This window comes from Rhinichthys klamathensis, unplaced genomic scaffold (assembly GCF_029890125.1).
Source record: "Rhinichthys klamathensis goyatoka isolate OS25496 unplaced genomic scaffold, OSU_Roscu_1.1 h1tg000011l_1, whole genome shotgun sequence".
NCBI classification, from domain to species: domain Eukaryota; kingdom Metazoa; phylum Chordata; class Actinopteri; order Cypriniformes; family Leuciscidae; genus Rhinichthys; species Rhinichthys klamathensis.
Genome location: NW_026606564.1, coordinates 12,051,579 through 12,063,403, shown reverse-complemented (window position 1 = coordinate 12,063,403; position 11,825 = coordinate 12,051,579). Strand labels below are relative to the sequence as shown.

The following is an 11,825-nucleotide window of genomic DNA, read 5'->3' as shown; positions in this document are numbered from 1 at the left end:
CCCATCGCCTGCCCGCCAGAGCCTGAGCCCATCGCCTGCCCGCCAGAGCCTGAGCCCATCGCCTGCCCGCCAGAGCCTGAGCCCATCGCCTGCCCGCCAGAGCCTGAGCCCATCGCCTGCCCGCCAGAGCTTGAGCCCATCGCCTGCCCGCCAGAGCCTGAGCATCGCAGTGTCTGCTGTTCCTGAGCCGGAGCCAGTGTCTGCTGTTCCTGAGCCGGAGCCAGTGTCTGCTGTTCCTGAGCCGGAGCCAGTGTCTGCTGTTCCTGAGCCGGAGCCAGTGTCTGATATTCCTGAGCCGGAGCCAGTGTCTGATGTTCCTGAGCCGGAGCCAGTGTCTGATGTTCCTGAACCAATGTTTGTTTCTGTGTTTGTGTCTGTCCTTGTGGCCGCTACTGTTCTAGTGGCTACTGAGCCTGAGCCGGTGTCTGTTCCAGTTCCTGAGCCGGTGTCTGTTCCCGTTCCTGAGCCGGTGTCTGTTCCCGTTCCTGAGTTTCTGTGTTTGTGTCTGTCTTTGTGGCCGTTACTGTTCTAGTGGCTGCTGAGCCTGAGCCGGTGTCTGTCCCTGAGCCGGTGTCTGTCCCTGAGCCGGTGTCTGTTCCTGATCCTGAGCCTGTCCTTCTCCCCAAGAAAATTTTTTGGGGGGGTGCTATACGCCTTCGCCGTGGCCGGCCAAAGACCCACGGAGGCCTGAAAAAAGACCGCCACGGCCGCCCGAAGGGTCCTCACCGCTCACTGTTCTAGTGGCTGCTGAGCCTGAGCCGGTGTCTGTCCCTGAGCCGGTGTCTGTCCCTGAGCCGGTGTCTGTTCCTGATCCTGAGCCTGTCCTTCTCCCCAAGAAAATTTTGGGGGGGGGGGGGGGCTATACGCCTTCGCCGTGGCCGGCCAAAGACCCACGGAGGCCTGAAAAAAGACCGCCACGGCCGCCCGAAGGGTCCTCACCGCTCACTGTTCTAGTGGCTGCTGAGCCTGAGCCGGTGTCTGTCCCTGAGCCGGTGTCTGTCCCTGAGCCGGTGTCTGTTCCTGATCCTGAGCCTGTCCTTCTCCCCAAGTAAATTTTTTGGGGGGGGGGCTATACGCCTTCGCCGTGGCCGGCCAAAGACCCACGGAGGCCTGAAAAAAGACCGCCACGGCCGCCCGAAGGGTCCTCACCGCTCACCGTTCTAGTGGCTACTGAGCCTGAGCCGGTGTCTGTTCCAGTTCCTGAGCCGGTGTCTGTTCCCGTTCCTGAGCCGGTGTCTGTTCCCGTTCCTGAGCCGGTGTCTGTTCCCGTTCCTGAGTTTCTGTGTTTGTGGCCGTTACTGTTCTAGTGGCTGCTGAGCCTGAGCCGGTGTCTGTCCCTGAGCCGGTGTCTGTCCCTGAGCCGGTGTCTGTTCCTGATCCTGAGCCTGTCCTTCTCCACAAGAAAATTTGGGGGGGGGGGGGCTATAAGCCTTCGCCGTGGCCGGCCAAAGACCCACGGAGGCCTGAAAAAAGACCGCCACGGCCGCCCGAAGGGTCCTCACCGCCATGGCCGCCCGAAGGGTCCTCACCACCACGGCCCCCCGAAGGGTCCTCACCACCACGGCCACCCGAAGGGTCCTCACCACCATGGCCACCCGAAGGGTCACCACCGCCCTGGACGCCCGAGGGTCCGACAGTTCCGCCCTGGACGCCCGAGGGTCCGACAGCTCCGCCGTGGCCACGCCCACAGCCTGCTCCGCCTGGACCGTCCTGGAGTCCAGGATGCCCACCCTCCCACCCCTTTGGATGTTATACGGCGCGAGGACGCGCCTTCGGGGAGGGGGGAGGTACTGTCATGTTTCAATGTGTTTAAGTTCTGTTTTGGTATCTGGTTTCCCCCTGTATTTGTGATTTTGGTTTAGTCCTGTTATTAGTTCAGTTTTGTGATCTTGTTCACCCCCGTCTTTTGTGATTTTGGTTCAGTCCTGTTAGTTTTCCCGCTCTGTCTAATTAGTTATTCCCTTCACCTGTGTTCAGTTAATCATCCTATTAGTCCCTGTTCATTTAAGCCAGGGGACCTTTAAATTGTTTTCTACTGTGCATACTATATTTCTTATTTCTTATAGATATGGCAAGTTCATCTACAGCACAGAGTGTAACAGGTTACATACACAAAGTTAGCTGTATTAAACAGGGCCCCCCCCAAAAATTTTTTTGATGCATAACTTCAACAAAAACATATATTTTCGACCTTAAGAATCTTCAGGGCTGAACTACATGGTCAATTCAAAGCATCAGAAAATGATCGGTGAGTCTGTCACAAATGTTATTCTTTTTAAAATGACATTCACAATGACCTTTTAGCTCTGAAGTAGTTATGCACTCTTAAAAATGGTTCTAAACAGTACCAATTTAGGGTTCTTTAACTCATAACAATCGCAGAACCCTTTTTAGACCTTTTAGAATTTAACTTTTGAGAATGTGTTGAGTCTATGGTATTTGATGACTGAGCTAAAAAAAAAAATTATGCATCTTTAATATTTAAATATTTCAAAAACAAAGATGTGGGAATAAAGAACCATAAACTGTAACACAAAGAACCATTTTAACATATGAAGATTTATCAGTATCATACAAATATAAAAAGAACTGTTACTAAACGTAAAAAATCTTTAAAGAACAAACTTATTTTTAGACTGTATGACTGTACTCTTTAAACTGTATACTAGAAGAGTAACCATATCTCCTTTATCCATGCAACTCCTAGGAAGCCCATTAAGCTGGAAAATGTTGAAATAAAACCTTCACAATTGTACGCTGCAAAGAACGACATCCTTTTTACAAATCGTTCTAAACTGCTATGTGCAGCAGATGTGGGATACTCCTATAACTCCCAAAAAGAGGACCCAAAAATTGTGCCTTTGGAACATATTTTGAAGACCAGCTTACAATATGAACGGGTTAGTACATTTTATAACAAAATTATGTATTTGAATTTAAATTGATGTATGATCTATTTTAAATGGATGTAATTTTTCACACATTACCTAATCATTAACCGTTAACTAATAGAGATCCACTAATAGGAACTTGGAGAAACCTATATATATACACACAGTGTAAAGGGATGCCAAAATTCTCACTATATTATTGAACCAATCTGTCTGTGCCCTCACTGAGTAAATATTCATTAGGGGCTGTTTAGCCACCCTTGCACATTTCACACTTCAACAGAGCAGTGAGGCTCCATTACACACCACTGTCTTTCAAATCTGTGGTGTGGGTTGGGTGTGTGATTTATTATGATTTTAAAATGTCTCCACAATCTGCTTTTGACGAAATGTCATGTCTGTTGATTATACATGTATATGAAAAAACTAACTAACATTACATTTAAATGTCCATACATGTCTGAAATAAACCTTGTGTTACTGAAATTGAAAAGAACAGCTTTAACATACTCTATTATACTAATCTGTAAATGCCTCTTTCAATAGGTATTACTCCATGTTAAAGTTGCTCAGCAAGAGAGTGAGGGACACAATGTAATGAGGGATTTACACCGTATGTGACCAAACAGCTTCGGCAGAACTCACAGTCTGGGGCAATCACTGCCTTCACATGGAACAGTGGTATAGTATGTCAAACGTCTCAGTAAGACAGTATGACAACAAACCATGTCTAAGTACGACAAAAGACACTGAATTCACAACCATCCAATCTCGAGGCACTGCGATCTTTGTTCCCACCACAACCTCAGTCACTCAAGACTGTGAAATAATTGGCGCACAAATAACAAACACTTACATCTGTCCGTTAAAACATCTCATTGGTAACGTCACTATCCAGTTCAAAAATACTGTGTGCAAAATGTCAAACCCAATTCACATCAACTGCAATAGAAGTTAAAACCTATGGAAATCTGACAATGAAATCTACCTCTGGCAACATTTTTAAAGCAAAAATTGGCAATAGCGTTGTCAGCACCCTTGTAGATGTAAAACGCAGCAGATCTAATGACGATATTGTTGATTGTCTTCTTGAACTACCACAAATGAAAGTCACAACACACAATGACTTTATCATTAGAATTGAACCCATCTGCATTGCTTCACTTGATACCAACACAACTGCAATCACTGATCATGACACTACAGATAGTCTAAAAGAGACTGAAACTGAAAGAGCTGGACACTCTAAACAAGACATTAAAGATCTGGAGTTTGATCAAACTTTACTGGAAATGCATACACCACCACACGGAACACATTCTACACCCACAGACACTTCTTCTTTTGCGGTCCAAAAAACACAAACTGACACACCTATAGAGCAACCCTCTAACTCAGCACATGTCCAAGAACAGAAATGTACAGTCAAAAAGATGCGATCAGTACAACTAAAAAAGAAATTAAATATATATTGTTTCCCTTTCCACTGTGAATATGTAGTTTGTATTTCATTTAATACTTGACTAAATGTCTATGTATATATATATATATATATATATTTTATTTTTTTTATTTTGGGCATGTGTAAATTGAGTATTGAAAAGATTGCATAGAAAATCTTGTTTTTCATTTGTTGTTGGCAAATACATATACTTTACATTAAATGGAATGAAACTAAAAGCAAAACTGTCCCTTTATTCTACAATAAATTGTTAATTCTTGCAAAGTTGAATGACTGTAATACATCTTCTGGGGGGTATTCCAGAAATCAGTTTGTGACATACCTGGCTATGTTTAAGAGTTGGGTATGTTTACTCTTAAAGTTTAAGAGTAAAACTCTGTAAACAAAGCTTTCTGCCCGGGGCCTGTAACACAAGGTTTTGGTTAATCAACCAACAGTTCAAGGTATATGTAACGGTAAGTTAAATTTGTTTCTGGGATACATCCCCCAGTAAATGGCCTTGCACTTAAACCCACAAGCACAGGACAATTGGTAATTAGCCTATCAACCAGGTGGATCAAATTATTTAAACATTCAAATCACTAGTCATTTTCTCTTGTTCTAACTGCAGTAAGACTTGTTTGAATGGCTGCTGAAAGAATCAGGTACACATGGCATTTGTTTCTTAACCCTTTAGGCACCAGAGGTTTTTTCCTAAAACGTTCGATTTTGACATCTTAATTTCAAAAGGCTATATCTTAAAAGTGATAAAAGGGATTACATCTTCCCATCTAATTTGCATATTATGACATCATATGGTGGCGGCAATCTTGGATTATAGAATTTTCATGAAAAGTCACGTTTAAATGATAAAATGCAGCACTTCTTTCCCCCCAAAATGTCCATCACCTTCTGTATGCTATATTGCACAATACTGAATGCTCAGGTATATAGTAAGTAGTAAACAAACTGTGTAAATCATTACTAATAAATGGTAGAAACAAACCGAATGCATGTAGTGGTTGGCCTTTTGCTGTAGAGATTTTCCATTTACTAAATACAGTAGGCACTCTGATTCCATGTATGGGGCACATATATATTATTCATATGACATGCAAACACAAGTAGACAAGACCTGTTTAGTTCAAGCGCTCACTTGCCACGGCAAGGCACAGATCATGAGTGAGATGATGAGCAGCGCGGCCAGATCTGCCTCGCGCGCGCGCCGAGTGTGCACAGCTCGGACTACTGTCATTGTCATTGCGACTCCCCACCCTGCCTCCACGTTGCCTCCTAACTGTCCTATGAATACTTCGACCTCGTCTAACATACCCAGTGGTATTAGACAAAGTCTCCACCACAATACTGTCGCCGCGATTGCGGAGAGGCTCTGATAACATGGCTCACTCGCACACTAGCTCCACTTTTGATCGCACTGATTCAATGCGCTCTAACTCGAACATTTTGTATAGAAGCATGACGTTTTTTTGATTCGGGGATGAAGTATGACATGTCTGCCATCCAGTGGAGGGGAGGTTGAACGAAATTTGACACCCAATTTGACAAAATCGGCCGTTTTATTCAGTGCCGCATCTTGTCGAGTAAACTCGACCGTGGCGCCTAGAGGGTTAAACGGTGTTATCATTAGTGGTGGGTAGATCGAGGCTTCGTGAAACAGTTGAAGCAAATGTGCCATTTGTGTCGAGGCTTCGAAACGATCCGACACCCGTCTCAACGGTGACACCTAGTGGTCACTTGCAGGTGTTGATCTGAAATAACCTTGACAACGAGCCATTAAAAAATTAGTTTTTTTTTTTATTATTGTATTTTTCTAATATGTGAACCTGTAGGCTCCTCACTGTGCATAATGTTATTTTGGTCATGAAAAAATCATATTAATAAAATAAATCAAGCCACAATGTCTCACCTTTTTTATAGATTTTTATTCAAAAATCTTAATTTCTCTGCTGTCGAAGGACTTGGCCTACTTCTTTTTTTACAGAATTTCTCCAGCCTTTGAAAAAAATCCTCTCACAAGGGACACTTGTTGCTGGCATGAAAAGATATTTTTGATCCATAAATCTATTAGGAAAACCAAAATGATGTCTTGGCTGTAGATTGGGTACTCATATGTAGACCAATAAAATGTATATTCGCAAATTATTATATTATATTGACAACATTTTATATTATATTCACAGTTAAGCTGTTTTTAACATGATTGGCAGTTATGATTGGGACGTTAGGTTGTAGGGCTTAGGTTGACACAGGCCTATGGACTTTCTAAACAGTGTCCCAACAGTTTGTTATTATATTTCAATTATAATTATATTTCAAACAATGCACCTTGCTTAGATGGCCCAGCAGTGTCAGTAGCAGGCCTATGTACAGGGGGAATGCTATCCTCTGCAACCTGCAGGATGACTGCTCCTAAAATGGCGCATCATGGATGATGTATTGTTGCAGTAGGCTAGCTGCCCATCACAATATCTCACTTTATTTGGGGTTTCCAAATGGAAATGCTCCCACACCACAGATGTACTCTTCTCTTCTGTGGAGCCTCCATTTTTATCTATCTATCTATCTATCTATCTATCTATCTATCTATCTATCTATCTATCTATATATATATACATCTATTAATCTATCTGTCTATATTTCTATCTATGCATCTAATGTGTCACTATATGTATACTCTGTCTGTCTCTAGCCTATCAGTCAATGTGTAAATTTAAATGTAAGACTAAATATAACTAAACAAATCCTCTCACAAAAAACCCACGAGGTCAAGATGCGTTGACTTCACTTTTATACAGATGTGCGATTGTGTGGTCTGTTCACGATCCTGTCAATCAAACGCTGATTCGGCGGACCATGCCACCTGTCGAAACACTTGTGAAACACTTCGAAGCTTCATTTAGCCGTAGTCACGTGACATGGGTGTTTTGAATCACGCTTCGGATCAGTGTCTCGAAACATCTGCGCTTCGGGATCTCGAAAAGCTTCGGAACGCCCGTTTCGCGTCAGCCACCCCTAGTTATCATCCACTTTATATATTTCTATGTCATGCTTCAGTTATTTTTTTTTTCCTTCATTTCGTTACGGAGTTAATGGGAAGGCACATTCATGAATGTTCATTCATTCACAATGTCAGCTCTTTGAAATGGAATTAAAATTTTTTTTTTACATTACACATCAACAAGAAGTGTTTTTCTCAAGTAAAAGTGCTCAGACCCAAATAACAAAACCAACTCAAGGCAATGTCTGTCACAAATTACTTTTACTAATAGCCTCTGTTTAAATAATGATGATATATGCTATAATATGTACCAGCAATGGTCACACAATGCATACAAAATTGTTTTGCCATATTTATTGTCTTGAACCATGAGCTTTAATTAAATTAAATGAACATAAATGTAAGTCTGAAGTCCATAAATCCATGTTTGTATTAACACAAAAATTAAGATGTAACTGTCATTTATGCTACTTTTAGGACGCCTTTTCAGTGGAAGATGTTGAAATAAAGCTTTCACCATTTTATGCTGAAAAAAAAAAAAACATTTTCTTCACATAAACCTAAACAAGATGCTGTGCTTCAGGACATCAAGGAGTGATGACCCTAGCACAGAACCTGCTCGCAATATGAAATGGTATGCATTTAGGATAAAGATAAGGTAATTATTGTTAATGTTGCTTAGAAACATTTATTGGTCATCAAAGAAAATAAGGAATTATAAATGTAAATGGTTATATGGACCCATTTGTCAGAGCATGTATAGATCAATTAAATTAGCATTATTCTATATAAAGCGTATTCACTAATTAAATCTAATTAGAACATTTTACTACCCAATACTCAATATCACTTTTTTTCCTAAATATTCTCAACATCAATAACTTTAAGCTCTCTGAAATGAGTAGATCTAAACAAGCATATGCCTTTCAAATGCTGCAAATCACATGTTCAACATCCCCCTCATCAGACACTGCCAATTAATTTAGCAGAGTTTGAAAGTCTTGAATTGGGAATATCCAATGGGGGACCTATACAAAATATGCAATGCTGGAGCTCCCCAGGTTTAAAGTAATAATGTTTATATTCTGTTAACTAATAATATTTTTTGTCTCATTGTGTTTCTTGGACCACAAAAGGAGAGGTTTGTGGGTGTACGACGTGTAAGTGCAGTGGTGTATGCATTTCCAGTAAAGTTTGAGTGTGAAGCAATATTGATGTCTTCAATTCTTTATTGTGTGTCGTGACTTTCATTTGCAGTAGTTCAAGCAGACAATTGTAGGGTCTGGACCCATCAGACACACACTAATTATTCATTATACACAAAGGTTTATGAAACTCCAAAACTAACATCCCAAATGAAATGAACACCACGGCTGAAACAGTGTCATGTTACAGGGCTGATAAGGAGATTTTACGACCACATTCCTTTGGCCACATGCGCAAGAGAGAGACAATGGGAAGACAGAAACAATCTTTAATACAGACTTTGCTGCATTAATCATAGACTAACTGATCTATAAATAAACATGCATAAAAATGTGAAAGAAACAGTGTAAATGGTTTACTGTCTTGTGTACTATTATATATATATATATATATTATGGAATGTACCTTGGTATACAACCAACTAACGATCAATGTAACCTCACTTGTATCATGCCTCCTACCTAATTAATCCTCATTTAATGACTTACACTTTGATGTACATCACCTTCTTCTAGAATGCAGCGTGGATGTGTTATATCTATCTGAGCATTAATGAAGGTATAACCACGCTTGGGACAAAGACTCGTAAATTAACTAGAGCAACCTTCCCACTCAGACATTTCACCTTGCTTATTGGTCCAGTCAACCCTTAGGGGTTGGATCTCTCTCAGGCTTTATTAGAGACAGTCCACATGTGACCTCCCTCTCTTAGTTTTTCATCCAGCCGCAACACTGTTTCTGGTGATACTGGGGAACCCCCTCCCCAGCAGGCCCTGATCCAACTAGATATGGGCTCAGGCAGGAGAGAGAAGACTCTCTCACAAAGAACCAAGGACAATCGCAGGAGTTTTGGAACAACGACTCCAACCAACAACGACTCCAATCACCCACTCTTCCGACTTCCTCACTTCTCCTGGGTGCTCGGCGTGGCCTCAACAGGGCCCAGGGCCCCAGGCCTTGACCAAACCAGCCATCCACTCATGGAGAAAGATAACTTTCAAACAACTTCCACTTGCCACTGCTGGAACCCTCAACGACTTAAATTTTCCACAACTTCAAGAATTGTTCCCACTACAAATGCAAGTATTCAATTCAATGAAATGTGAAAATGAAATGCTGTTGGTTCTTCTCATAGTTAGATGGATCTTATCCATCGTTACATCATTCCATCTCTCACTCCTTTTTCCTACACATGTATTTATGTATGTATGTTTGTTTAGTTATTCATGTTTATGATTTAGTTAATAAAACTTGTGCACTATGTATTTGGTTCTGATTCACTGCTTGCAAACAAAGTCTCTTTTACGATCTTGATCTTGCTACTTGTTCAAAGCGCTGTACATGCTAAGAAATAATTATTCTTCTGTGGCCATGGAAGATACCCTTTTCTTAGAATAAATTAATAATCAAAAGAGTTCGTCGGACGAACTGATTAATTGATTGTAATATTAATTTAGCCATGTCAAGTTAATCCAATTAACTGACCCAAATATTCATAATTAATCATAAATCAAAGTTATTATTGATTATTAATATTTCCTATAGCTAAGTTCCTTACACAATCAACAATATCATCATTATATCTGCTGTGTTGTGTTTTAAGTGTCCTGACAACACTATTGGAAATTTTTGCTTTATGAAATCTACATCTGGCAAAAGTTTTAGTGACAATCCCTTGGGTTTTAACTTCTATTGCAGTTGATTTTAAGTGAGATTGGCATTTTACACTATTTCCTTAGCTGGACAGTGACATGTTACTAATGAGATGTTTTAACCAACATATGCAAGTGTTTCGTTATTTGTGCGCCAATTATTGCATAGTCTTGACTTTCTGAAGTTGTGGAGGCAAAAATTATTGCAGTGCCTTGTCATCTGTCAAACAATATGAGAAACCATATCACACAACAAGAGACGCTTGAGACATTTATCTTAACATCAGACAGTGGTATAATATGACCAAGTATAAGTTTTTTTGCAAAAATGCTTATAACTTTTGCAAATAGTTTAAAATTTGATTTCTTTATGTCATTATATTCCTTGGCTTATCGATCGATCGGTAGTCCAAAAAGAGCAAAAGTCGAGTTGCTCTCGAACACCCATTTTGCGGCTCTTTTAAACGGAAGTAAAAGTCATTCCTACAGCTGATTAGGCTGACGTCACCGGGGATTCCCTGGAGCCCCGCGACGGAACTCTCGCGTGAGTAAAACGGAAGCACAACCACAAGTCCGGGCAATCAACAGAGGAAGAATATTTATAAAATAGCAGCTGTCTAATAAGACTCCTTTAAGTACTTAACAGCAATATAAATATTCATTCCTTAGTTGATTGCCCGGACTTGTGGTTGTGCTCCCGTTTTACTCACGCGAGAGTTCCGTCGCGGGGCTCCAGGGAATCCCCGGTGACGTCAGCCTAAAGGAGCAGCTGGTGAAGGTTGGATCTATGGTGGAAAAGGACCACATGGGAGCCAAAGACTACTGGCAAAAAGTCGGCACTCAGAGCAGCAAAGAAAAGACCAACAAGAAATCTGCGGAACGTACCTTTAACAAAAACCTGGCTGGAGTAACACTAGCACAACCCCATCCAGTGTCATCTCTCCTGATGGTGCCTGTAAGGGTGAATGGCAAAGAAGTGAAGGCAGTGTTAGACACAGGTAGCACTTACACTTTAATGCAAGAAAGCCTGTGGAAACAGTTGAAAAGTGAGATTCCATCAGTCGTTACTTCCAGTCCACAGAGGTTCATAATGGCGGACGGCACGATTCACCAGTCCAGAGATCTGCAAAGGATTAGGATTCAATGGCACGACCAGGAATGCAGTTTGGATACTTATATCTTAAAAGACACTCACCTCGCATTTCCTCTTATTGCTGGTCTGGATTTCCTGAGGGACACGGGAGCAGTCCTGGAAGTGGGACGAGGCAGATATGGGTTAAGATCTGAAAAAGGAAACACCTATTACCCTTTCTTGCCATCGCAGATTCCTACAGGTTCAGCTACCCCGGCTGGTCAACATCGTTCTCATGTGGCTGCAAAGCTGAATTTATACTACGCATTACCATCCACTGGTAGACTTCCAGAACTCATGTCCGTTTTCCCCGAGATCACTAGGTGGGACTCTGATAATCAGGAGGAGTTGTCGAAGTTGATCTCCGCTTGGCCATGCACCACCTCCAACAACCTGGGTAAGACATCAATAGTACAACACAAAATCACATTATCTGATGACATACCCCTCAAATCCCGGGCCTACAAAGTTTCTCCTCTTAAGA

General features: G+C 41.6%; 1 long non-coding RNA gene across 1 annotated transcript; it reads right to left on the bottom strand.

Annotated features, from left to right (window-relative positions):
• Window positions 1–10,978: 10,978 nt before the first annotated feature.
• Window positions 10,979–11,539, bottom strand: LOC130099762 (uncharacterized). Its single transcript, XR_008808452.1, has 3 exons — window positions 11,405–11,539; window positions 11,278–11,332; window positions 10,979–11,162 (listed from the first exon to the last, which is right to left on the bottom strand). It is a non-coding gene; the product is annotated as an uncharacterized LOC130099762 (long non-coding RNA).
• Window positions 11,540–11,825: the final 286 nt, after the last annotated feature.